The sequence below is a fragment of the Lithobates pipiens genome, unplaced genomic scaffold (assembly GCF_037356315.1).
Source record: "Lithobates pipiens isolate NorthernLeopardFrog02 unplaced genomic scaffold, aLitPip1_a1.2 Scaffold_23, whole genome shotgun sequence".
Classification (NCBI taxonomy): Eukaryota; Metazoa; Chordata; class Amphibia; order Anura; family Ranidae; genus Lithobates; species Lithobates pipiens.
The window spans coordinates 106,715,006-106,737,347 of NW_027507785.1; the positions used below are offsets into that span (position 1 = coordinate 106,715,006).

General features: G+C 44.5%; 1 protein-coding gene across 2 annotated transcripts in view; it reads right to left on the reverse strand.

Annotated features, from left to right (window-relative positions):
* RAF1 (Raf-1 proto-oncogene, serine/threonine kinase) overlaps nt 1-22,342 on the reverse strand; it is a 168,963-nt gene that overhangs the window by 145,773 nt on the left and 848 nt on the right. The window lies entirely within an intron of this gene.

Consider the following 22,342-nt stretch of genomic DNA (forward strand, 5'->3'; position numbering starts at 1 on the left):
AAAGCCCAGAGGGCTTTCACACTACAGCGGTGCGCTGGCAGGACGTCAGAAAAAAGTCCTGCCAGCAGCTTCTTTGGAGCGGTGAAGGAGTGGTGTGTTTATCGCTGCTCCCCATTGAAATCAATGGGGCAGCGCTGTAATACCGGCGGCAAAACGCCGCTATTGCGGCATATTGCCGCCGATTTTAACCCTTTCGCGGCCGCTAGCGGGGGTGTTAGCAATGCGAATCCGACGCAAATCCAGAGGTAAAACGCCGCTAAAAATAGCGGCGTTTTACCGCCGACGCAATGGCCGGTGTGGTGTGAAAGGGGTCTTATAGTTAGTGTGTGTCAATGATTTTCTGGACTGACCCTTGCATCTTTCATCCCGTGCTGCACTGACGTTTCTGGATTCTGAGCCATGGGGAAAGCAAAATAATTGTCAAAGGATCTGCAGGAAAAGGTAGCTGAACTGTATAAAACAGGAAAGGGATATGAAAAGATATCCAAGGAATTGAGAATGCCAAATAGCAATTGTTCATATTCTAATCAAGAAGTGGAAAATTATGGGTTCTGTTGAAACCAAACCACGGTCAGGTAGACCAACTAAAATTTCAGCCACAACTGCCAGGAAAAGAAAAACCCACAAATAACTTTAGGTGAAATACAGGACTCTGAAAACATGTGGTGTGGCTGTTTCAAGATGCACAATAAGGAGGCACTTGGTGGAGTCGCCAGAAGAAAGCCATTACTACGCAAAAGTATCCTGCTTACAATAAAACAGCACAGAGACAAGCCTCAAACCTTCTGGTACAAAAGTCATTTGGAGCGATGAGACCAAAATTGAGCTTCTTGGCCAAAACCATAAATGCTACATTTGGAGAGGAGTCAGCAAGACCTATGATGAAAGGTACACCATTCCTACTGTGAAACATGGGAGGTGGATCGCTGATGTTTTGGGGATGTTTGCGCTACAAATTGATGGTAAGATGAATGCAGTATGTTATCAAAAATACTGGAGGAACATTTGCATTCATCAGCCAGGAAGCTGCACATGAAAAGTACTTGGATATTCCAACATGACAACGAACCAAAACACAAGGCCAAGTCAATCTGTCATTGGCTACAGCATAATAAATTGAAGGTTCTGGAGTGGCCATCTGAGTCTCCTGACCTCAATATCATTGAGCCACTCTGGGGAGATCTCAAGTTCATGCAAGACAGCCCAAGAATTTACAAGAACTGGAGGCTTTTTGCCAAGTGGAATGAGCAATTTACCATCTGAGAAGATAAAGAGCCTCATCCATAAATACCAAAGACTTGAAGTTGTCATTGATGTTAAAGGGGGCAACACATGGTTTTAAGAACTGGGGTATGTAAACTTTTGGTCAGGGTCATTTGGGTAGTTTGTTGCCATGATTTAAAAAGAGTAAACAGTGAATGATAATAAATGGCTTCAGCCAAACACTAACCAAGAGTGAAATACAAGTTTTTGTGTCATCATAATATTCTCTGAAAAATGTCCAAGAAATCATCAATTCTGCCAGGGTATGTAAACTTATGAGCACAACTGTAGATTCTATTATTCAGACACATCTGACATTCCAGTCTGCTTTATAACAACATACAATATACCGCAGGTTCAGTACATGTTCAGGCATAGCATGCCACCTGTGAAATTATAAAAAAAAAAAAAAAAAAAAAAAAACACACACACACAAAGACAAAACAGCAGTTGTTTCCAGAGGTATTTACCAATGTGAATAGCACAATGCCAGGGATTTGTATTTACTACCTAAAAGGCAACCATAAAGAACAAGCATTTTTTGGAGACTTGGGAGGATAAGAGAAACTACAGCAACTGCCTTCTAAATGGAGACCTGCACTGAGAAGACACACAAAGACTGCAATGGGTGAATAGTTTCCAAAATGCTTTTTGCCTGGCTTTAAAACACATTCCAAACCATTGCCCAGAACAAGTGTGCAGGTCCAGCAATCCACGTCAGTGAACTTAAAAAGGAAGTAAACTCTGATGGGTTTTACTTCTTCTTTTGCTCCCTGCAAAGGCTGCAAATTAAAAGCATAATGGGCTAGTATGCATTGAATTCTAGCCCATTATGTGACACTTACCTGCAAATGAATCCATCGCTGTTCCCTGTGCAGGCTGCGTCCATCTTCGCACCTCTTCCTTCCAGGGGCCGCGGACTCCTGATCTGTGACTGGTTGGTGTCGCGTGACGTCACTGCCACACGGGAGCCGTCAGTAACGGCACACACTGAGGGAAGAAAGAGCATGGTCCGTTTCTTCGCAGTGCATGTGCCTATTACATCATCGGCAAACTACAAGTGAAATATCTCCAAAACGGCGCACGTTTAGGAGATATTTACACTACTTTTAGGTAAGCCTTATTCCAGGCTTACCTATAGTTAAAAGTCACTAGGGAGGGTTTAGTGGTTATAAAAGGTAGGTTTATTGTGCTAATGCATTCTCACCAAAACAACTTTCCACGATCAGCTCTCAGCCAGCCAACCCCCATCATCCCACCTAAACACTTGCCCGAGTCCTATCTCGATTTGTGCTGTGCCTGAGAGCAGCGACGCTGCTTTCTCTCCCCTCACAGGACTAAGAGGCAGTAACAGAAACCATTGGCTCCTGTTGCGGTCAATCAAATCCTGGGGAGGAAGGGTGGGGTTAAGCCGCAGTACGTTTGTCTATAGATGCACACTGCCCAGCTTGGGATCAAGCAGTTTGCTATGGGGGAATGTGGAAGGGAGGAGAAGCCAAGAGCAGCGGCGGGGGACCACAGAAGAGGGGGAAAGGGACCGCTTCTGTGCAACACCACAGAAAAAAGAAAAAAAGAAAGACTCATGTGTCAGTAATCATCATAAAACATTATGTAATTTAAGATTGCAACAATTGTTGCCTCTCTACACTTCTGAACATAGGTTTACTGGTAAATGTATGTTGAAATAGCATTCCAGTGTACAGCCATGGGCAAAAGTTTTGAGAACGACACCAATAATTTTCACAAAGTCTGCTGCTTCAGTGTTTTTAGATCTTTTTGTCAGATGTACCTATGGTATACTGAAATAGAATTAAAAGCATTTCATAAGTTTCAAAGACATTTATTGACAATCACATTAAAGGAGTTGTAAACCCCTCAAGGTTTTTCACGATGCAATGGTCTTCAACCCTGTCCTCAGGCCAACTAACAGGCCAGGTTTTCTGTATTACCTTGGGGGAGATGCAGACTAGAATACTGCAATCACTGAGCAGCAAAGGATATCACCTGTGATGTATTGCCGTTATCTTGCAAACCTGGCCTGTTAGTGGGCCCTGAGGACAGGGTTGATGACCACTGCCTTAATGCATTACGACCCCTTTAATTGTATGCAAAGAGTCAATATTTGCAGTGTTGACCCTTGTTTTTCAAGACCTCTGCAATTCACCCTGGCATGTTCTGGGCCACATCCTGACATGATGCCAGCCCATTCTTACATAATCAATGCTTGGAGTTTGTCAGAATTTGTGGGGGGAGTTGTTCTCAATGGGATTAAGCTCTGGGGAGTTTCCTGGCCATGGACCCAAAATTGACGTTTCGTTTCCCAAGCCACTTAAAAAAATAAAAAATAAAAAAATAAAAAAAAGGGAGGAACTCCGCTTTAAGTCAGCAGCTACAAATACTGCAGTTGCTGACTTTTAAAATAAGGACACTTACCTGTCCAGGGTGCCCGCAATGTCGGCCCCCGAAGGCGGTCTATCGCTCGGCTCACGGGTGCTGCCTCCACCATCCTGAGCCTTGCAGCTTCACTTCCTGGTTCCCTACTGCGCATGCACGACTCACGCTGCGCTATCCCACTGGTCACTGCTGTTTTCTGGGACCCTCGTGTCTCCCGGAAGACAGTGAGGAGGGGAAGTGGTGTAGATACCCACGGGTGGCTGGGTATCTATGCCAGGAACTGGGAGCAAAATACCTGTATTAGACAGGTATGTGCTCCCCGAAGAGAAAAGCGGAAATTCAATTTTTGGGTGGAACTCCGCTTTAAGTTATAATTTTTGCCTTGAACGAATGAATGAAATACTTGTATAGCGCACAATGCGAACTGAATCGCCTCTAGGCGCTGTGGCGAGCTTTGATCATCTGCTAAAAGAGGAAGGTCTTTGGCCGATTGAAGACTGCGGTTTGGTGTGTAATGATTTATTTTCTCCATTAGGTATTGCGGAGCTTCTCTATGCACGCATTTGTGGGTGAGGCAAAGGGTCTTGAACGTGATCCGATTTTTTACGGTTAGCCAATGTAAGCTCCTCAGCGAAGGAGAGATGGATTCCCAGGGTTTTTTTCCTGTTATCAGCCTTGCCGCCGTGTTTTGGATCAGTTGTAATCGCGCAAGTTGATATTGTGGTAATCCTATGTAAAGCGAATTTGCGTAGTCCAGTCGTGAATGAATGATTGTTCCAACTACCACTGCTTTGTCATTTTTTGGGATAAACGGGATGAGTCTGCGAAGGATGGAAAGGTGCTCCATCATGCTGGAAAAGGCATGGTTAGTCAAACTGCCCTTGGATGGTTGGGAGAAGTTTTTGTACCATTCTTTAATCATGGCTGTGTTCTTAGCCAAAAACTGTAAGTGAGCCCACGCCTTTGGCTGAGAAGCAAACCCACACCTGAACGGTCTTGAAATGCTTTACTGTTGGCATGACACAGGACTGATGGTAGTGCTCATCTTTTCTTCTCCAAGTTTTTTTTCCAGATGCTCCAAACAACTGGAAAGGAGATTCATCCCTGTACCTTTTGCAGAATATCAGTCTGTCTCTGATGTTTTTCCTGGAAAGTGGTGGCTTTTTTGCTGCCCTTGACACCAGGCCATCCTCCAAAAGGCGAGAGTCACTCACACTTGCCTGTTGCAATTCCTGAGCAAGTTCTGCACTGGTAAATTAACTGTAGGAGACGCCCGGGGCCCTTGCTGGACTTTCTTGGGCGCCCTGAAGCCTTCACAACAATTGAACTTCCCTCGAAGTTCTTGATGATCCAATAAATGGTTGATTTAGGCGCAATCTTAGCAGAAGCAATATCCTTGCCCGTGAATCCCTTTTTGTGCAAAGGAATGATGACTGCATGTGTTTCCTTGCAGGTAACCATGGTTAACAGAGGAAGAATGATGTAGCACCAGCCTCCTTTTAAAGCTTCCAGTCTGTTATTCTAACTCAATCAGCATTACAGAGAGATTGCCAGGCTTGTCATAGTCAACACTGACACCTGTGCCAACAAGAGAATCACTGACATGGTTGACACGGACAGGGCTGAAATGCAGTGGAAATGTTTTTTTATTGGGGGGATTAAGTGTATTTTCATGTCAGAGGGACTTTGCAATTCATCTGACCACTCGTCATAACATTCTGGAGCACATGCAAATTGCCATCATAAAAATTGTGGAACCAGATTGTGAAAATGAATATTTGGGTCATTCAAAAAACTTTTGGCCAGGGCTGTATAAAGACTAACCTTACATGACCAGAGTAATTCAATGTCCTAACATTTCAGGGCACACTCAGCCCAAGGAAGGCAGCATTTGTGAAGGTACAAAAGAAACAGGATGTAATGTTTAAGGACTTGGAAGGAAATGTACACTTTAATGGAAGATACTCCTTCAGGGAAGAACATGTTGTGACTTACATATAGAATTTACCAGGCCAGAAGAGAGGTACAGACTGTGAAGCCAAAAACACATTGTTAAAAAAAAGAAGAAAAATAAATTGCACTTGGTTCTCTTCTATGAAATGTATGCGACTGACTAGCTTTGAGAACAACATTTAGTAAACCCCTTATGCCACGTACACACGACCGGACTTTGACAGCAAAGTTCAGACGGAACGAATCCATTGGAATCCATTAGTCGATCGTGTGTGGGCTTCATCTGACCTTTTCTGTCGAAAAATCTGATGGACTTTAGAAATAGAACAGGTTTCAAATCTTTCCGCTGGAACCGGTTCCTATAGAGAAAACCACTCGTCTGTATGCAGGTCTGACGGATCAACGACGACGCAAGGGCAGCTATTGGCTACTGGCTATTGAACTTCCTTTTCCTAGTCCCGTCGTACATCATTGCGCTAAACGATTTACTTTGGTGTGATCGTGTGTAGGCAAGTCCGTTTCAGCGGAACTCCGTTGAGAAGTCAGTAGAGAGGTCCGTCAGAGTTCATTCCGACAGAAGGTCCGGTCGTGTGTACGCGGCATTAGTGTTCTGTTATCAGCCCCAGCTTTTTCACTGTGCGACCCTGTCCAGTGGCACACAGCCTTTGCCACGTGTATGACAAGGCTCTATTTACAGTGCCTTGAAAAAGAATTAATATCCCTTGAAATTTTCCACATTTTGTCAGATTACAACCAAAAATGTATTTTATGTGATAGACCAATAAAAAGTGGCACATAATTCTGAAGTGAAAGGAAAATGATAAATTGTTTTAAATTTTTTTTTTTTTTTACAAATAAATATCTGAAAAGTGTGGCGTTCATTTGTATTCAGCCCCCTTTACTCTGATACCCATCACTAAAATCTAGTGGAACCGATTGCCTTCAGAAGTCACCTAAGGAGAGCCTTAATCAGAGAAGCAGCCAAGAGGCCCATGGTAACTCCGGAGGAGCTGCAGAGATCCACAGCTCAGGTGGGAGAATCTGTCCACAGGACAACTATCAGGCCGCGTACACACGCGGGGACTGTTCGCTCAACTTTGTCCGTCAAACAGTTTCAGCGGACAGTCCGCTCAAAATTAGCATGGACGGACTTGCCCACACACGACGAACGAACAGTCCGCTGAAACCGTGCGCGATGACGTGAACGGCACGTACGACGGGACTAGAAAACGACGTCCTATACACTGCAATGCAACCTTCGGCGTGTAAATTCTTTCCGAGCATGCGCGAGACTTAGTTTGACGAACAAGCCTACACACGGGCGGACTGTCCGCTCAGACCAAGTTTCAGCGGACAGTTTTTCGGAATTTCCGAAAAACTTTGTTCGTCAGACTGTCCGCTGAAACTGTCCGCTGAAAGCCCACACACGAGCGGACTGTCCGCCGAAACACTGTTCAGCGGGCAAAGTTGAGAGAACAGTCCCCGCGTGTGTACGCGGCCTCAGTCGTGCCTTAAACAAAGCTGGCCTTTATGGAAGAGTGGCAAGAAGAAAGACATACCCAAAAGACTTGCAGCTGTAATTGTAGCGAAAGTTAGGCCCCTTTCACACATGCGGATGGTATGTCCGTATTTCATCCATCCGTTTGCGGATGAAATACGGGGCATACATTCATCCCTATGGGATAGCGGGTGTCTGCGGATGAGCATCCGCAGACACCCGCTATTGTCCGATTCTGCAGACGGAGGAAAATCCTATTTTTCTGTCCGTCTGCAGAGCAGATCGGATGAACACAGACACACGGTCCGTGCTCGTCCGATCCCCATAGAGGAGAGCGGAGAGCGGAGAGCTGACAGGGCGGTCCCCGCACAGTGTGCGGAGACCGCCCTGTCCGCAGCCGGCTCAGCGGGGACAACGGAGCGATCCCCGCTGAGCGAGCGGATCATCACGGGGCGGATCTTTACTGATCCGCCCCGTGTGAAAGAGGCCTTAGTTCTACAAAGAGCTATACTTAAAGATCAACATCTCTAAATTAAAAAAAATAAAAAAAACACAGGTAACTTGAATATCCTGGTATTAAGAGAATACATAACACTCTCTGCTTAGTTGTCAAAGGAAAAAATCCATCACCTGCACATCATGAAGCAGACCCATGTGTACAAAGCGAGATGAATGGCAGCTTCATCCCAGACTCCAGCCAGGCCAAGCCCCCAACACATTTCTTTACCCCTCGGAGCATAATCATAATTAAGCTCCAAGAGATGGAGCGAAATGCATTGGGGGCACCCCACTTTAAGCTCCAAGAGATGGGACGAAATGGATTGGAGGTGTGACCTGGCTCGAGTCTGGGATGAAGCTGACAAAACCCTTGCACAGACGAGGTAAGTATAACATTTTTTTTTTTTTTTTTTTTTTTTTTTAAATAACAAACCCTTTACAATCATTTTAAGTTACACTTACAGGTCTCTCCCTACCCCCATTATGCCACTGGACAATCAAAGGAGAAGCAGCAGACTGATAATCACAACTGTCATTTTGCTCTCTACACCCATCAACATGCTCTTTTACTGAAGCACAACAAACTGGTTCCTTGTGCTGCTTCTCCATCGTCAGTCTGAGCTCTGCCAGGCTCAGGCCAAGTCAAATTAATGTGCACACACTGCTTTAATTTAAAAAGCAATGCATTCATACAGAGCTGCCTGAATTTGTATCTTTTATATTGACCTGGAGCTATAAAGTGGTAGTAAACCACTGCATTTTTTTTTTTAAATCCCCTGCAAGGCAATGGCATAATGTGCTAGTATGCCTCACATACTAGCACATTATGAACTACTTACCTTAGAATGCAAGCCCTCCAATCTCCCTTCTGGGTTTGTGGGCTCCAGGAGCTTGAATAAACAAGCCACAATGACGTCACTCCCGCGCATGCGAGCAGGAGTCATGGCCATGACACAGCTTTCTCAAGGAACAGCACAGGTATGCCATAACTTCAGAACGCATGTGCCAGCAACGTCACTGGCTGCCAAAAGAGCAAATTTCTCCTAAACCAGAGATATGCAATTAGCGGACCTCCAGCTGTTACATAACTACAAGTCCTATCATGCCTCTGGGTGCCATGCTTCTGGCTGTCAGAGTCTTGCTATGCCTCATGGGACGTGTAGTTCTGCAACAGCTGGAGGTCTGCTAATTGCCTATCCTTATCCTCCTTATCCTAAACTGTGCACTTTTAAGAGATATTTCTTTTACCTACAGCTTTATTATAAGCTTACATGTAGGTAAAAAAAATAAAAAAAAAAATAACAAAACGGACTTTACTACCACTTTAAGTTCTGTAAATATTAACCGACAGGAACAATCCCTCATTTTATGGCGGTCGTAGATTTGCTCTAAAAAGGAAAGAAACAGATAAACTATAGTGATCAAAGCAAGATTTGGTAAAACTCAAGGACTTTAATAACGCTTTTCACAAAATACTAAAGCCAATCTCTATGCCTTTTAAGCAAATGTCCATAAAAAAAAAATATATATATATATTATATACATTTCATATACATACTGTAAATTAAGTCATTCAATTATAAAGAGTAAGTGTCCATTCATACCACAATGCATGTGTTGACGTGTTTTGTGCTGTGTAACACACACCAATGAGTGTGCAAGGGCCTAATAAAATATAAACCTGCAACAACTTCAATCAGTCTGCAGATATGACTGAATGTTGGGCTGTTGTGAAAAGATAAAGCTGACATTTCCAGGTAGTGCCGCACCTTCACATTCCTATTGGCTCATCTTCATCAGCAATATTAGAAAGTCCCATAGCTTTGCCTGGGAGAATGGCCCCGTAATTGGCTGTATCTGGATGATATCTGAAGCTGATGCAGGTCTATGCCAATACATTTTGGTGCTCTAACTTCATACTTGCAGTTTTTTTTTTTTTGTTTTGTTTTTTTAGGAGGCAATGGGGCTCATTTACTAAAATCGTCATACGAAAAAATGATGCAAATTAGGGGAAAAGCATCTGCACATGATCAGGTATTCAAAGTGCACAGAAATGGACTTTTCACAGTTGGATAATTGAAGTGAATAGTCACACAATTTTATGTGTTAAGAGAAGATTTGACGTCTTTAGTAAATTAGCCTCGTAAATAAATAAATGAAATCTGTTATTTGCCCACATTGAGTAAAGTAAAAGGAATGTCTACCAGGAGGTATAACCTTTCCTCAGTGCACTCCCCTGCTATTGGAATCTGCCATAGTCCCAGGAAAACACTCATGTGGGTAAGGGACAAACAAGGACACTATACCCGACCTTCTACAAATCAGCACAGCAAAGCAGTCTATCACATGGCCCAGGAGCTGTCAAGTTGTTTTGAGTTATGATTGGCCCTATGCGATTACAGAATTTTATAAAATCAGCGCTTGCATTTTTGGGGGGGGGGGGGGGGGGGTTTAGGAACTCGGGCAATGAATCAGGTCAGCAGGCAAGGCTCTGAAAGTAGGAGAAAGTACTTTCTGGGGACTCCAGTTGCGCATGCTTATTACTTTACGTCATTCCAGCACGCCGCATGGCAGCCAGGTGATTGGCATTTTCAGAATGAAAAAGTCAAAAATGGAAACCTCCACGTTTCCTTAAAAGGGGTTGTAAACCCTCGTATTTTTTTCCACCTTAATGCTATCTATGCCTTAGGGTGAAAAAACTTCTGACCGGCGCCCCAGCCCCCATTTTACTCACTTGAGCCCTTTGTTCCCCTCGGCGGAGACATGCTGTACTCTCTACCTGGGGTTCTCAGCTCTTGATTGGACTGATAGCAGTGCAGCCATTGGCTCCGCTGCTGTCAATCAAATCCAATGGCTCGGGCGCTGGGGCCAAGTCCTGCATTCTGCGTCAATGGACACAAAACCTGGACTCTGGAGCAAGGTAACCCCCCGAGAGAGCGCTTCTCCTAGGGGGTTATACAATGCAGGAAGGAGCCGATAGCACCGCCGGGGGACCCTGGCAGGGGATGATCCGAGCCACTGCGCAAAACAAAAGTGGAAGTATGATATTATTAAAAATAAATAAATAAAATAAAAACCCAACAAGCATTTATATTCACTTTAAGTTTTTTTGTTTTTAGTTTTTCCAAGAATGCACCTAAGCTTTGCGATCAGAGGGTCATTACACAGAGCTGGCTGGTCATGTGTTCGCAATCATCGCGGACACGCTGCACGAGATTACCACAGACTGCGGACACGCTGCACGAGATTACCACAGACTGCGGACACGCTGCACGAGATTACCACAGACTGCAGACACGCTGCACGAGATTACCACAGACTGCGGACACGCTGCACGAGATTACCAGAGACTGCGGACATGCTGCACGAGATTACCAGAGACTGCGGACACGCTGCACGAGATTACCAGAGACTGCGGACACGTTGCACGAGATTACCAGAGACTGTGGGTATACCGCATGGGATTGCCTGTGAATTGGGGCCCTGATGACAGCTTTGCAGAGTGCACTGTACAGAGGACACAGGAGGCTGTATTTGCGTGCTAGCAGAGAGGGGACGGGGACAGGGCCGGGAGCTCCACTCGGAACAGAGTTAGAGCAGTGATCGGAGTGGGCACGTCAGTGGAGATTCTGGCCCCGCCCACAGACCTCTGTATTCCCCAGCCAGATTATATATATATATATATATATAATCAAATCTGAACTCAACTCGATTCAAGATTAAAAATCGACTTTTTTTCCCCCACCCCTAGTTTAAAACCATCTAAGATACTATGTACTACAAACATACTATTAACTATACATTATGTCCCAGACATTACCAAGCCTACCTTCTCCAGGTCAATGGCTCATTAGGGTTTTCAAAATCAGAGCAGATGACAACCCTGCTCCTTTAAAAACAAGCAATGATAGCTCCTAAGCATTGTCTTGCTCTCAGCGTTTTCCATTCTTGATCACGTAAGGAACAAGGGTCCAAATTCTGACATTAGAGGTAAAGCCTTTCCCAGAAAAATTTACAGCCATAGAAAAAAAAACAAAAAAAAACCCTAAAATAAATATTAGCAAAATCATTTGAAGCACCAGCGGCCTGTCATAAAACAATGAACTCAAGGTCACCACTGCCTGATGAAACAAGGCAGCAACATTGTGCAGCTTGTGTGTGTGATTGGTACAAATCTCTTTAGAAAGGTTGTAGCAGCAGGCAAGGTTTGTCTTCTTGAAATGCCTGGAATATTTTAAGGGCTCATCTCTGTCATTAGGGTTTTGGCTGCGTTTTAGGAAAAAACAGCAAGAAAAAAAATTCTATAAAAAAAATAAATAAATAAATAAAAAAAGGCAGAATGGGAAATTGTCTCAAAGCACACGTGAAGACAAATGTAAGCGGCTCAATCATGCTGCTGAAATGGTTGGCAATGAATCACGAAGGACTCATTCTCCCCGGCTGTATGGGGCAACCCTGCCCAGCGCAGTCCCAAAGCAAAGACAAGGTAATCTGTGGCGTCAGGTCACACCAACGGGTCGCATGCAGCACTTTTCACCGCAGGAGGGTGCGACACACTACTACATCACAACGCTGTGTGAATGAAACCTAAAGAAGTAAAAACATCCCTGGATTGTTTGTACCTATAGGCACTATAAATATCTCCTAAACTTGCACGGTTTGAAATTTTTACAGTATACGCCGCCAATGACGACATCAACACATGCACGCTAAAGGAACGGCCATCCGTGCCATTTCTTTGGAGCCCTGTGTCGTGACCGGTGGCTCCAGCATGCATGCGCGGGAGTGACGTCTCGTGGCTCTGGCCTGTCACACAGCCGGAGTCTGTGGCTCCAGAAGGAAGACTAGCCGAGATGGATGCGGCCTCCAGCAGTGATAACAAGGCTTCATTTGCAGGTAAGTTTCACATAATGTGCTAGTATGCGATGCAAACTACCACATTATGCTTTTACTTTGCAGGTCAGCAGAAAAAAAAAAAAGGCAGTATTTACTTCCTCTTTAAAGTTGACGTTTAGGTATGGCAATGTTTGCATTGTTACTATGGTTCAACTTGGACCAATATAAGTACATACATGCCTCACCTGTGAAAGCCGAAAATTACTGTAGTAGGCAACGCTACGCCTACCACAAAAAAATAAAAAATCTCCAAGGTGAATGGACCTTGGCTCAGTGACACACCCAATGTTATAGTGGCACATTGAAATGTGGCACTGTAAACATGTAAACGGGGCATTTTAGAACTATCTGGATTTGATGCATGAGTGTCAGAAACAAAAGAGTTGCAAATTTGGCACAATACCTTAAGTGGTATTAACACCAGAAAAGTGGTGCAGAAGCTTTATTAACCACTTCCCGACCATCGTCAAATGATGGCATATGACGGCGCCCAGTTTAGCAAAAAATAAATACCACCAAAAGAAATCTCTATCTGTGAAGAAAAGGATAGAAATAAATAAATTATATATATATATATATATATATATATATATATATATATATATATATATATATATATAGCATGTCCGCACAATTGTCATTCAAACTGCGAAAGCACTGAAAGCTGCAAATTGGCCTGGGCAGGAAGGGGTGAAAGTGCCTGGTATTGAAGCAGTTAAAGTGACACTAAATACACAGTTTAATTTACAGTGTCCCTTCTATTTCTGTATGTGGATAACTTTATTTTTTTATTATTAAAATACAAAACATCTAAGCACCTTCTTTCCTATTAGATATACAGCTGTCACATGACCCAGCTCTCTCCCAGCCTGTCTGCAATGAAACATAAGCAGGAGGAGCTACTAGTTGTTCAAAATAAAAAAGCCTTTGGACTACAAAGTAGTATAACAACAATAAAACATTTTTAAACTGTCATACAAATATAGATTTAAAATGAAAGCGGGAGTTTCGCCGTTTTTTTTTTAAAAGCCAGCAGCTACAAATACTGCAGCTGCTGACTTTTAAAATAAGGACACTTACCCGCCCAGCGCGCCCGCGATGTCGGCACCCGAAGCCGATCTCTTGATCGTCTCTCGGGTGCTGCCGCCGCCATCCTGGGTATGGGGATCAGGAAGCAGAGCCTTGCAGCTTCATTTCCCGGTTCCCTACTGCGCATTTGCGCGAGTCGCGCTGCGCAATAAGGATGGTCCCCGCTGTCTCTGGGATCCGTCTGTTTCCCAGCAGACAGCGGGGGACCTGCGGAAAGGGGCGTCGATTCTGCGGATATCTATGCTGGAAGTGGGTTCAGATACCTGTACTGTACAGGTACCTGCACCCCCCTCCCCCCTGAAAGATGCCAATTGTGGAGCCGGAGGGGGGGGGAGGGTTCCAATGAGCGGAAGCTCCACTTTAGGGTGGAGCTCCGCTTTAAATCTTCATTCCTTTTGGCAATAACAAGGTGTGGGCAGCTTTCTGCCAGTCAGACTGTGCCACACCCCTCCAGCCTGTATCTTAAAATAAGAGGGAGGTGAAGCCTCCAATAATCAAGATGTAAAGTCCCACCCCCATTGTGTTTATCTGGTTAGTGGACATGGAGGAGGGGGGGGAGTGGGCTGTCATTTACCACTATAAAGTCGCATGGGCTGCTCAGAAGTGATAGGGAAGAAATTCTCAGTATACAAACTCCCTAAAAACTGAGCATGTGCAGAGTTGCCACCACAGCTGTAAAATCCCTAGCCTAATTGGGGACAATTACAGAAGGTGGAGATAGAGAGCAGCAGGATCAACCAGGTTTTTGCAGAATACAGAAAACAAATCTCATAGTGACTATTAATAGCATGTAATACAAAAAAAAAAAAAATGGATAGCTTTTTATGATGTGAGTTTAACTCTTTAAATCCTCCCCCAATAGGATTTCATTCTGTATACTTTCAAAACTAAAATACAAAAAGAAAGTGAACGATAAAGAGAAAAAACTTCAATCTGAGTGATGTAAAAGCAATTAAAAAGACATGTACCCATAAGAATCATGGGCCCGTGAACTCCCATACATGAACTTCTCTCTGGGAAAGACTCCATACAATGTAATCTGTAGTCTGGAGCACAGCCAAGGTCCGCCTTATAGAGAGCTCTGTGGCCGTCCGGGATTGGGTCCTGCCAGAGTCTGGAATCAAAGACAAGTCCTATGAAGTGAGAGATGTGATGCCTCAGATCACAGTACTTTGAAGCACCCGATATCCCTATTTCACTAAAAGTACATCATGGACGGATCTGACACAATCTTTCAGAATTTCATAAAGCCTTTTTCGCTTGACTGCTAGGAAATTGTGACACATTTTTCATAGGTTACAAGAACATTTAGATCATAGAGCGCTCGTGTGGGGGGGGGGGGGGAATCATTTCAGGAGATGTATCCCAGCTGCAGCCTGTTTACAGATAAAATCCTAACAAGTTCTAAAGCAGGACGAGGGAGCAAAGCGTATGCAAATTGAATCCAGGAAGTACCAACGCTAGCCAGAAAAACAGGCAGCTTGGCAAAGAGAACTGAATATTCGACAGAGCAAAGTCATACGTCTCAACTGACAGCGCAGAGGTTGCAGCGCGGGGCAGGCACCGATCAATACAGGTGGCACCAATCAATACAGGTGGCACCGCTTACCCCGAAGGTTGCCTGCTGACATGAGAGAAGGACTAGGCTAATGGACGGAATGTATTTCCATTCGATAGAATGACTGCTCTCTCTATAAAGAAAGAATTCCAGCTGACACTTCTTCCACCCAGAAGATTTAAGCATGTTTATACACAGGGCTAGATCTTGGCACAAAAACCCTGGACTTAAAAAATAACATTTGGACACTGCAAATTCTTAGGAGTTGTGTAACTTTTTTTTTCCTTTAAGCAAAACAGCATAAGTGGAACACGGGGAATATTTTTTCAAATTTTGATCATCACTGATTACTTACTATAAAACAGTATCAGTCGGAATGAAACAAAATGTCTCAATCTTTTCACCCCAGAAGAACCCTTGGAATAATTTTCACACCTTTGGAAAACCAAGATAACATTTAATGGGAAGAATACCCCATACATTGTTGGTTAGGGGAAAGAAGGCCCCTTTCACACTGTCGGACCATTCAGGTCCACCTGTCAGTTTTGACAGCTGGCCTGAACGGGCGCTCAATGCTGGTCTATGGAGCAACGGATGTCAGCAGTGACATGTCCGACGATATCCGACCTGGTCCGATCCGCCAAAAGCAGACGGATGGCCCTACGTCCGGATCCGGCGCTGGTGGATCAGATCGGGTGAGATCTGATGAAAACGGACATGTCCGTTTTCATCCGATCTCTCCATAGAAACCAACGGCGCTGGACAAGCCCCTCCCCGCTCAGTGAGCAGAGAAGGACCTGTCAGCCACCGGCTCAACGGAGAGATCTCCCGCTGAGCTGGCGGACTCCGTAGAAGCAGATCCACCTCGTGGGAATGAGGCCTTACTCTTCATTCACACCAGTGCGCTGTGGAAACGTGCGCAAATCACATGCTTTCCCACACCAAAATGTGCTGCCCTTTGTAGGCACATGGCAGTGCCATATTCTCTAATGGCACGCTCTACGTACAGGCATACCCCACTATTAAGTACACAACGGGGTTTATTTACTAAAGTTGGAAACTGCAAAATCAGGCTCACTTCTGCATAGAAACCAATGAGCTTCTAACCCCAGATTGTTCAGCTTTGGTAATAAAATGGAAGCTCATTGGTTTCTATGCAGAAGTGAGCCCGATTTTGCACTTTCCAGGTTTAGTAAACCCCATTGTGTACTTAAAAGTGGGGTATGCCTGTATCTTGCACCAAAACACAGGGGGCCATGGTATGTGGTACAATCTTTAAATTGGTGCTAGCACCTTTAGCCCTCGCTCGCATTGAATGCAGCATTGAAATTGAGTGACTTCATCTAAAATTGCACAATTTCAAAGCTGCATGTCAGTGCGACTTTGAGGATGTCTATGCAAGTCGCACCTGAAATCGCCAAAAGTTGTCCAAGAACTACTTTTTCAAATCGATGTTTAACAGCAAAGTCTGCATCGCACTGTATTGAACAATGCCACTGCCGACAATAGAGTGCGACCTGTCATGTGATTTGACCTGTCATGAGAACTTGCTCCAATGTGAAGGAGGGCTTATTGAGCATTTCTTGCGTATATGGCAGCCCAATGCGGTCCTAATTGAGACACGCAAAAACCCACAAAAATGAGCAAACGCACTTGCTTGACCACGCCTCCATGGTTTGAACGGAGAATTACATTGGTAGTAAGGATGTCACCCTTACAGAGAGCTAAAAAGATCACTGGCATCATGCTGTTGGCTCGGCTAAGTGGCATAAAGCAGGATACAATTTTCTGCAGATTTTTTCCTTTAGATTTACCAAAACCATCTAATATGAGGTCAAACCTTTGAAGCTTCAATTTGTATGCAATCAGGCAGGCACTTGCACTACATGGTTTTGGTAAATCTAAAGGAAATTAGACAAAAGTTGGATAGTGTATATGGGGTCATAGTCTTGGCACTAAGGAGGCAACCATTACATTGAAAGTCAATTGGCCACAGCGCAAGGATCCCCTAGTAACATCTGGAGGAACCGGAACATTCCACGGAATTCTGATTGGCTTTTTACCATCACTGTTCTACATGGCACTGGACAATTTTTGGAAGCAGAGCAGTTGAGTAAGAACAAGCACAATAATGCGGTTTACAAACCACTAGGCAATGCAGGTAAAATATATACAATTTCAAACAGCTAGACTGAACCTGTAGATCATCAATTAACTGCTCCTCATCAATAAAAATAAAAAAAAACCCATCTGAAAGATCTGCCTAGATTGCTAATAGCAACTAACTATCTTCTCTTTGCCACTTATGATGGAAGCATGAGAAGATGAAACCAAGTCGTTGCTAAGAGCAATGTATAGTATGTTCAGACACCTGAGCAAGTATGACCTAGATTGATTTTCTAGCATGTGTACATATAAGACAGTTTGAAAGGAATAAACCAAACTGCTACAAGCCAATCTAGGGCCAGCCATAGACAGAGCCATTTTCTTTCCTGCAACTCACGTGAGGGGCCATTATGTTCTTCCAAAGGTGGTGGCGGGATAAGCCATCCCTCGCCAGGAGAATACAGTGATTATTGCTAGCAGCTGCAACAGCCACTAGCGATAATTGCAAAAATCTGGCAGGTTGGCTTTACCAAAGTTGATCGATTAACTTGGGGACATTTAGCCTGCCCATACATGCTTCAAATCTTGTCTGGTTCCTGCTGAGTCAGTCGAGATTCGAGCCGTCTATGGGAATTTTTCCTTCATTGGCTAGAGTAAGATTTAAAACTTACAAGGGCTGCATAGCACTGGCAAAGGACAGCATGCAGCCCCTGAGCTGTAGATTGGGCACCTGGCATCTAAAGAGACAAGCAATTATCAGCTTGTGTTGTGCCTCCTTACTGTAGAGTCTTGGGGTTTGTGCACTCAGATCGCTTTTTAGAGGGCATGTGACAGGTGGCAAGGAGGATGTTGGTGTTCAGGCAAGTGCTTTGGGGAGGTCAAACCACAGCTTAACCACCTAGTTTTACCACCCTTTAGCTGCTCCTGTGAATGAGGCCTTAGTGTAGTGATTCTGCAATCTTTGGAGTTGGTGGGTTGTCAGAAGCTGACCAAACGCTGCACGGGTGCTGAATATGCATTACATCCAGAGCCTGTTTACACATGGAGGAACTTGGAATGAAATGCAAACAAATGGGAACGAATAACAAACCCAAAGCCATTGGTAACAAAGTATCACCGATACATAACCCTGCTAGATCTGTATCCAAGTGTGTCCCAGCACCCTTCACACACCGAATATCCTCAAACAAACCTGAGCACAGCAAAAATACCGACATCATGGCCAGTCCAAAATGGAAAGATTTCTGAATACCTGAGAGGTCCTAATGAACTCCATTAGCCACTGCTCAGTTCAAACATACACCACCAGCTATAAAACCTGCTTACTGTACAAATCCAAATGTTATTTCTGCTAAATTTCCCAAGAGGACTACAATGCTGTGTGGATTAGAGTAGAATTTATCCCACACACCATCTTACTCCATACATACCAAAATACAAGCGTCCCACTACCAGGAACCTCAGCAACAAACTGTATCCAGGACAGTCATATAAATCTCCTGATAATGACGGGGACCGCTCTACCACAATACTGAACACTACATGACTCTATACACTGCACACTTACATTTCTCAGTATCCTCAACATAACTCTACTGCCCTATACCCATTTGAGGTCACCCTACATGACATCAAGATGCTGCTTCCCCATGTACCTCAATATTACCCCACTGCCCATCATTATTACCCCCTCACCCCTTAACATGAGGCTGCTTCCCCGTGTACCCTGCTCCCCTCAATGTAACACTACTTTCTCTTACACCCCTATATTAGCCAACCGACCATCGACATGATGCTGCTTCCGTATTCCCCTAAATAGAACATCACTGCTCCGCAACATGAGGCTGCTTGCCCATACACCTCAATGTTACCCCCTGCGCCCCTCAATATGGGGGCTGCTATCACAACCCTCTTATATTTGACCTTCCATTTACCACAATATTACCCCTTGGTATAATGGTGCTACCCCATAACCTCAATACTACACCAATGCCCAGGGCCCCTTGTCACCACCCATACCCCTCAACTACATGGCTGCCCTGCACCCCACAATAGTACCCCATTCTACATCTGTCCAGTTCCCATCTATAGAACCCCTAACTATTCTACATCTCCCCTGTACTACTCTATACCAGCGTTTCTCAACTCTAGTCCTCAAGGAGCCCCAACAGGTCATGTTTTCAGGCTTTCCATTATTTTGCACAGGTGATTTGATCAGTTTCACCGACTTATTATTACAGCTGAATCATCTGAGAGAAATCCTGCAAACATGACCTGTTGGGGAGCCTTGAGAAACACTGCTCCATACTACATCTCCCATGTACTCCCTCTACATCAGTGGTTCTCAACCTCAGTCCTCAATTACCCCCAATGGGCCATGTTTTGGGAACTTTCCCTAGATAATAGCCCTTATCAATACCAAGTCACTGATTTAAAGCAGCTGTGCAAAGTAAAGGAAAACATGAAAACAAGGGTTGTTGGGGGTACTTGAGGCCTGAGGTTGAGAACCACTACTCTGTACTATTACTAACTATTCTACATCTCCGCTGTACTCCTCTATACTACATCTCCTCCTGTACCCCTCTTTACTGCCCATAGTTATTCTAAATCTCCCCCTGTACCCCTCTATGCTGCCCCTATCTATTCTACATCTCCCCTGTACCTCTTTATACTACATCTCCCCCGTACCTCTTTATACTACATCTCCCCCGTACCTCTTTATACTACATCTCCCCCGTACTCTGTTATACTGCCCCTATCTATTCTCTTTCAGTGTTTTTTATTGTTTTAGTAAAAAACAAAAAAGAACAGTTAGTAGAGCAGTGAACAATCCTCACTTGCTCCAAGTGTGTAACATAAAACGCCCCTAACTATTCTACATCTCCCTTGTACTCCTCTGTATTACAGGTCAGATGTAGAAAAGTTAGGGGTAGTATAGAGGGATACAGGGGAGATGTAGAATAGATGGGGTAGTATAGAGGGATACAGGGGAGATGTAGAATAGATGGGGTAGTATAGAGGGGTACGGCAGAGATGTAGAATAGAGAGGCACGGCAGAGATGTAGAATAGAGAGAGGCACGGCAAAGATGTAGAATAGATGGGGTAGTATAGAGGGGTACAGGGAGATGTAGAATAGAGAGAGGCACGGCAGAGATGTAGAATAGATAGAGGTAGCATAGAGGGGTACGGCAGAGATGTAGAATAGATAGGGGTAGTATAGATGGGTACAGAGGAGATGTAGAATAGATAGGGGTAGTATAGATGGGTACAGAGGAGATTTAGAATAGAAAGGAGCAGTATAGAGAGGTACAGGGGAGATGTAGAATAGATGGGGGCAGTATAGAGGAGTACAGGGGAGATGTAGAATAGATAGGGGTAGTATAGAGGAGTACAGGGGAGATGTAGAATAGATAGGGGTAGTATAGAGGAGTACAGGGGAGATGTAGAATAGATAGGGGTAGTATAGAGGAGTACAGGGGAGATGTAGAATAGATAGGGGTAGTATAGAGGAGTACAGGGGAGATGTAGAATAGATGGGGTAGTATAGAGGGGTACGGCAGAGATGTAGAATATATAGAGGCACGGCAGAGATGTAGAATAGAGAGAGGCACGGCAGAGATGTAGAATAGAGAGAGGCACGGCAGAGATGTAGAATAGATGGGGTAGTATAGAGGGGTACAGGGAGATGTAGAATAGAGAGAGGCACGGCAGAGATGTAGAATAGATAGAGGTAGCATAGAGGGGTACGGCGGAGATGTAGAATAGATAGGGGTAGTATAGATGGGTACAGAGGAGATGTAGAATAGATAGGGGTAGTATAGATGGGTACAGAGGAGATGTAGAATAGATAGGGGTAGTATAGATGGGTACAGAGGAGATTTAGAATAGAAAGGAGCAGTATAGAGAGGTACAGGGGAGATGTAGAATAGATGGGGGTAGTATAGAGGAGTACAGGGGAGATGTAGAATAGATAGGGGTAGTATAGAGGAGTACAGGGGAGATGTAGAATAGATAGGGGTAGTATAGAGGAGTACAGGGGAGATGTAGAATAGATAGGGGTAGTATAGAGGAGTACAGGGGAGATGTAGAATAGATGGGGGCAGTATAGATGGCTACGGGGGAGATGTAGAATAGATAGGGGTAGTATAGATGGGTACGTGGAGATGTAGAATAGATGGAGGGAGTACAGGGGAGATGTAGAATAGATGGAGGGAGTACAGGGGAGATGTAGAATAGATGGGGGGGTACAGGGGAGATGTAGAATAGAATAGATGGGGGCAGTACAGAAGAGTACAGGGGAGATGTAGAATAGATGGAGGGGTACAGGGGAGATGTAGAATAGAATAGATGGGGGCAGTACAGAAGAGTACAGGGGAGATGTAGAATAGATGGGGGCAGTACAGAAGAGTACAGGGGAGATGTAGAATAGATGGGGGTAGTATGGAGGGGTACAGGGGAGATGTAGAATAGATGGAGGGGTACAGGGGAGATGTAGAATAGATGGGGGCAGTACAGAAGAGTACAGGGGAGATGTAGAATAGATGGGGGCAGTATAGATGGCTACGGGTAGATGTAGAATAGATAGGGGTAGTATAGATGGGTACGTGGAGATGTAGAATAGATGGGGGTAGTATGGAGGGGTACAGGGGAGATGTAGAATAGATGGAGGGGTACAGGGGAGATGTAGAATAGATGGGGGCAGTACAGAAGAGTACAGGGGAGATGTAGAATAGATGGGGGCAGTATAGATGGCTACGGGGGAGATGTAGAATAGATAGGGGTAGTATAGATGGGTACGTGGAGATGTAGAATAGATGGAGGGAGTACAGGGGAGATGTAGAATAGATGGGGGCAGTACAGAAGAGTACAGGGGAGATGTAGAATAGATGGGGGCAGTACAGAAGAGTACAGGGGAGATGTAGAATAGATAGGGGTAGTATAGAGGAGTACAGGGGAGATGTAGAATAGATAGGGGTAGTACGGAGGGGTACAGGGGAGATGTAGAATAGATAGGGGTAGTACGGAGGGGTACAGGGGAGATGTAGAATAGATGGGGGCAGTACAGAAGAGTATGCGTGTCCGCCAG